The sequence below is a fragment of the Sturnira hondurensis genome, unplaced genomic scaffold (genome assembly GCF_014824575.4).
Source record: "Sturnira hondurensis isolate 20B ecotype Veracruz unplaced genomic scaffold, ASM1482457v3 Scaffold0021593, whole genome shotgun sequence".
NCBI classification, from domain to species: Eukaryota; Metazoa; Chordata; class Mammalia; order Chiroptera; family Phyllostomidae; genus Sturnira; species Sturnira hondurensis.
In genome coordinates, this window is record NW_028094224.1 from 366866 (window position 1) to 372955 (window position 6090).

At 49.1% G+C, this 6090-nt stretch overlaps 1 long non-coding RNA gene across 1 annotated transcript; it reads right to left on the bottom strand.

Moving 5' to 3' along the window:
• Positions 1–48: 48 nt before the first annotated feature.
• LOC118977918 (uncharacterized) lies at positions 49–3907 on the bottom strand. Its single transcript, XR_005064638.1, has 2 exons — positions 3416–3907; positions 49–1146 (listed from the first exon to the last, which is right to left on the bottom strand). It is a non-coding gene; the product is annotated as an uncharacterized LOC118977918 (long non-coding RNA).
• Positions 3908–6090: the final 2183 nt, after the last annotated feature.

The window sequence follows — 6090 nt, forward strand, 5'->3', positions numbered from 1 at the left end:
CCACTGAAATTCATTCCAGTGCCATAAAACAATCTTTGTTTTACCATGTTTTTAGTATGACTGATTGATAGGTTAATATATTTCATCATTAACCAACAATTCAGGTTTTGGGGTTTTTTCCCCAAAATAGTTCATGTTAACTCTAAATTCACACTTTGGAGAAGATAATTGATAGGTTAATATATTTCATCATTAACCAACAATTCAGGTTTTTGGATTTTTTTTTCCAAAATAGTTCATATGTTAACTCTAAATTCACACTTTGGAGAAGACTATTCCTCCAACTGCAAGAAAGTACAGAGGAGAGGAAGGGACGGGGAAGAGGAAGGTAAGCACGCCAACTTCCTGAGCCACTTACTTCTGAGCAATTTCACAAAACAACCATTGGCCAGTCTAGCAGGTCTCATGCTTGGAAGCTGTGTTCATGTGATTCCGGGGTGCATAGCAGACGGCTTAGAGCAGTCACCACCAGGTCTGTAGCCTGAGACTTGGTGTCCCTGGGGACCAGTGCCAGGCCCACGCCACCAGGGCCCCTCCCCATGCACACTCCTCTGTTTCCAGATGTGCACAGTGACCAGAGGCCAACCCACCATCGGCACCCGGATGGGGCCCCTCAGGCTGCGGGTCCTCTGGGGGTGGGCAGGGCCTGAGCTCAGGCTGAAGTGTTTTCTGCAGTGGTTGTTCCATGTGGCCTGTCCCGGTGCAGGTCACCTGATGCCAACTGAGTCTGAGCTGTGAGGAAAAGCTCCACCACATTCACTTGCCCCAGAACAGCTTCTCTCCAGGGCAGGTCCCGGATGCCCAGCGAGGTGGGCTCTCGGTGGAAGTTTTGCCACAGAGGCTGCAGGGAAAGGGTTTCTCTTCAGGGTGAATTCTCAGGTCCAACGAGGCTTGAGTTCTGAGCAAGACTTTTCCCACATTCATCACACTTTGATCTTCTCTTCCCTCGAAGTGTTTCTCTGATGTCTTTCTGTCCACCCTTTGGGGCCTAGGGCGTCCCCACATCCAGGAACCTCTCTGTTGGTTCTTGCCACATAACTTTTCTTGGGATTCGACATCTACAGTAAGATTCTGCTTTTGAATCAACTGTCCCGTTTCAATTCTGATCCCATCATCGGAAATGAAAAGCACAGCATTTGAATGCCACTGAAACACAAGGAAGTAACATCATTATGGTACCATACTGTGCCGTACCCTATCAACCTGTAACGCACCTACTAGAGGCACATGGCTCAGGTACATCAACAAGACAGTCTGATGACGTTTGAGGAAGACACTGGAAGATGGCAAACAAGAGGACTAGGTGATGTGATGCCAGAAAAGGGTGAAGAAAAGTCAGGAACAGGAGTGACCCGATGAACAAGCACAGCACAGAAGAGAATCAAAGGCCCAAGAATGGGTTCGGCAGGGAGGCCAGTTGTCCAGAGGACAGAGATGGCAGAACAGATTGTGGGAGGACGGAGGTGACAGTGCAGGGGTGTGGGGACATACAAACATCACAACTGTTCTCGCAAAAGACACCAGGAACCTGTCAGCCTGAACCACTGTAGGTCATTCAAGACTTGCCAGAGAAGCTCCTTCACCAGACCCGACACGCCCACCTGTCCTGACCCCAGAATTCCTCTGCCTCTATTTCCTGTGAGGGTCCCCTGGGCAGAGTTCCAACACCCCAGGCTGGACTTGTGGCCAATTCCTCAATGGTTAGTGGTTTCAAAAAAAAATGAGATTGCTCCACTCAAGAATATTTCCCCTGAAGTAATCCCACTTTAGGACTCAGAGTGAAAGGCACATTTGTAACTTTGTGGGGATACTGCAGGGAAAAGCAGTATGCTTTGTGTCGATTACAGACATTAAAACAAAAAACTGAGGAAAGAACGACCATCTGGGCGACTGATGAATGAGGGCACAGTAGAGTCAGACCTAATCTGGGCAGGGGAACCAGGGACTCCAATCGGAGAGTGTCATCACAGACGGAGCGCCCGGGGTCCATGAAGGATAGAGACCAGATGCAAGGCCAAAAAGGAACGTTGACGAGGGCAGAGGAGCCCTGGCTAGTGTGGCTCAGTGGGTTATGTGTCCTCCTGCAAAGCAAAGGGTCACCAGTTTGATTACCAGTCAAGGCACATGCCTGGATTGTGGGTTCAGCCCCTCATTGGGGAAACTGATCAATGTTTCTCTTCCTCTCTTTCTCCATCCCTTCTCCTCTCTCTAAAAATAAAGTGTTCAAAAAAAGAAATGAGGGCAGGTTCTTGAAACAAGCATGATTATTTACAACTTTTACCTTTGATGGCAAGACTTCCCTGGCACAGTAAAGTCATGGTGACAAAGACTGGAATGGCAGTGTCATATGTAGTGAAGACAAATGATGTACGTGGTTTCAGTTTTCTGTTAATTGCAGACTTAGCAGGGCCACTGGTTTAGGGAAACGTGGATTACCCACAGTTCAGCATGGGCTGTGGTTAAAGACCCAGCTGAAACCCTGTCATGTTCTCTCACATAACGTGGGTTAACCTCTCTAAACTTTTATTTCCCCTGTAAAAATATCTTGAGAGAATTTCCCTGAAAGGTGCAGAACAGTTCTATACTCTTTACCCATAATCGTAGCACAATTACAAAAACAAGAAAATAGTGTCGCAATGTGACTAACTAAACCACGGGCCTTATTATATACAGTGTTTTTAGAATAGCTACGGAAAGCATTAAATTGTATGCCTGGTACTTAGTAAAACCCAGTAAAGCTGCTGTGTGACGGAGCCATCCAAGCGCTGGTCCCTCGGTTTCTGGGCACAGAACTCCAAACAGTGCAAGGGCGCCCTCTAGTGTTCTCCCTGCACTTCCCTCCACCGGCATCTTACAAACACATCCTTCGACCTCCCCAGTCCTTGGAGAAAGGCTCTTTCAGAAATCAGTCACGGAGAGAACACGAGGCCGCTCCTAAATGTTGCTTCCCACTAGTTTAGATCTTATAAGCAACAAAACAATATATAGCGAGTTAATCGGCCAGCGTCCAACACCTTCTCCATTTATCCTGAACGCAAACCGAACTGGCACATCATCGAATAGAACCACCATAAGAGCCGGACTCGGGGAAGTTTGGTCGTCCGTGTGCTTTAAGCCACACGGACCTGACAGATCACAAAGCACGTGGGGGTTGTCGTGGCGCTTCCAACGCAGACTTAACAAGGAGGCGGCTCCTGCACCTGCGGCACTCTGAATCCCCCGCCACCGGACCCCGCTCTTTCCGCCAGTCTTGCTCGGGCCAGTGTGACGGAGACCGAACCCTAACCAGCCCCTCTCCACGCCAACACCGCGGAAATGCGTTAGCGAAGCCAATTAGTAGAAAGTGCGACCGCCAACCGTCCCGGCTTAAGTGCAATCCCAAACCCACCCCCAAAAAGCAGAACGCGAGCCCAACCTGGAAGAAGTGCACTTCAAGATTCCAATCCAGAGAAATTTCTCACAGAAAGCCGGCCCGTAGGAACACAAGAACACAGGCACTCCAGAAACCAGTTCAGGCACTCAAGAACCCAGCCCGGCAGAAATCTATTCGTAAGCAGGAGTGCATCCAAGAATCAGGTCCAGAAGAAGTGCACCCAAGAATTCAGTCCGCCGGAAGTGACTACATAAATTGGGCCTGGAGGGAGTGCTCCCGTAATTTGGAGTCGGTCGAAGTGACCCAATAATCTGGTCCGAAGGAAGTGCTCACTTAATTTGAGCCCACCTGCAGTGCACTCAAGAATTCTGCCCGGCGGAACTAAGCGGATGTGCACTCAAAAAGCCAGGCCGGAGGAAGTGCTTACGTAAATTGGTCCCGCAGAAAGTTCAATCATGAAACCAGTCCCAAGGAAATGCTCAGTAAATTCCGGCCGGACTCAGCTCCGCCCAAGTGTACCGCCGAACTCGCTTGGTCCTGCTCCTCANGAAGTGCACCCAAGAATTCAGTCCGCCGGAAGTGACTACATAAATTGGGCCTGGAGGGAGTGCTCCCGTAATTTGGAGTCGGTCGAAGTGACCCAATAATCTGGTCCGAAGGAAGTGCTCACTTAATTTGAGCCCACCTGCAGTGCACTCAAGAATTCTGCCCGGCGGAACTAAGCGGATGTGCACTCAAAAAGCCAGGCCGGAGGAAGTGCTTACGTAAATTGGTCCCGCAGAAAGTTCAATTATGAAACCAGTCCCAAGGAAATGCTCAGTAAATTCCGGCCAGACTCAGCTCCGCCCAAGTGTACTGGCGAACTCGCTTGGTCCTGCTCCTCACTTCCCTACCGACCCGGCCGTCTCTCGCTCCTCGCGTCTCCAGGCCGCCACTCAGCCAATCGCGTGGAGCAGGGCAGGTCGGACCAGCGCTGAGTGCCTGAGCGCTATCTTGCGAGCACTGGATAGGAAGGGGACCGTGTTCATTCCGCCCCAGTTGTCAGTTGTGAGTCACCGCTGGAGGCCCGCACTTCCAAAATAGGGACGGCAAAGAGAACGGGCTCTCCCCACCCCCAGGGCCAGTGTTTCACGTCCTCAGAATTGTTAAAGTGACCTTAGAGTGTTTGGGAACGTTTGACCTCAGCCGAGCACATTTTCACTATCAGAAAGGAAAGAGATATGAAAGAAAGAACCCAGGAATCTGCAGGGGCGTTGGATCGGGTCCAGACTCGGTCACAAAGGGGCCGTGGTCCTGACTGAACTGGACCATCGGGTCCTGGAGAGCAGGCTGGTGGCGGAGGCGATGCTCAGAGTATTTGGGAAAAGCCTGGGCAGATACTTGGAATGACAGCTGTTTCACTGTGACTGGGGCACCGGGGAAACGGCGGGTACACACGGCAGGAATCGAAGGAAAGTGTTAGGAGATGGGTCTTGGCCTGAGGAGCCCACAGTCCATCCGGGGAAACGATATCTGGCGTGTAGAAGCTTCTTATACGGATTTGGGCAAAAGCAGGACATCCTGTTACAGGTGTTAAACTACAAAACCTTTTTATCCCCCACCCCACAGGCTCTCTCTTGATTTGTCATGTTTTTGTTATTTCATTTGAAGTAAAGAAAAATTAAATTTTAAATGATCACTATGAATTTTACTATTGGCAAACATATTGTGCAATGCCAGTTTAAATGCAAATATAAAAGCATTTAAATTGCACGTGGAATCACCCAAATTATACACAGTTCATACCTGAGCCTCCCACACAGAGGCGGGCAAAAGCAGGTTTACAGTCCTAACACAAATAAATAATACAATTATTAAATAGAAATACTAGGCTGTTTTGCATACTGACGACTGGAACGTGTTTGCCCACCCAGAATGCTCACTGGAAAAGCTGTAAAACTGACCAGTTGCTCTTAACAGACACATTCTACCTGGTGAGCAAAGACAGAGGACAGGGAACAGGGGGCAGCTCTCCTTCACCTGTGTTGCCATTTTGGATGAAGTTGCCTAATATAGGGAAGTGTCACAAATAAGAAGGAATATTGTTGGGCACCTTGGCTGTTCTGTTTCTTACACGCTGCCATTTGTCAAATTCCTGACTGACAAGCAAGTCCTGGTTGCAGCAGAAAGTATGGTCTCACCTGACTGTCGGCAACTGACCAACTCAGACGCAGACCTATCATGCTCACCTTGAGCGTGTAGTGGTGCAAAAAATTCCCTTCTTCTCTTCTGGGTTCTTTGGCATAACAATCAAATTTACATAAGGCGGATTAACAGGAGAAGAACAATTTGTTTTGTACATACAAAGGCACCAAAAATAGAAGACCCAAAGTCAGTCAAGCAATCAAGTCTCTTCTGCCTTCCTAAGCTCAGGAACCAGAAGGCGGCCTGCCAACAACCTGGAGGAGGGCAGTTCACAGCAGGAGGACAGCAGAGGGCTAGCAATCAGGAGGTTGCCCTGAGGTCTTTCAGATCAGAGTTACCTCTGTTAATGGCTCTCTCTCTCTGGGATGGGTCTGCTACATTCTTTCAGGGAGTTAAGAGAGAGGTAAGGTAAGTTTTTCCTGAGTCTATTGGATCTCAATTGTCTTCAGTTCAAAACAACTGACACATCAACATGACTCCACCTGGGAGGCCTCATCTGCTCCCTTTCATACTCAGGGCCTTACTGAGCCCTG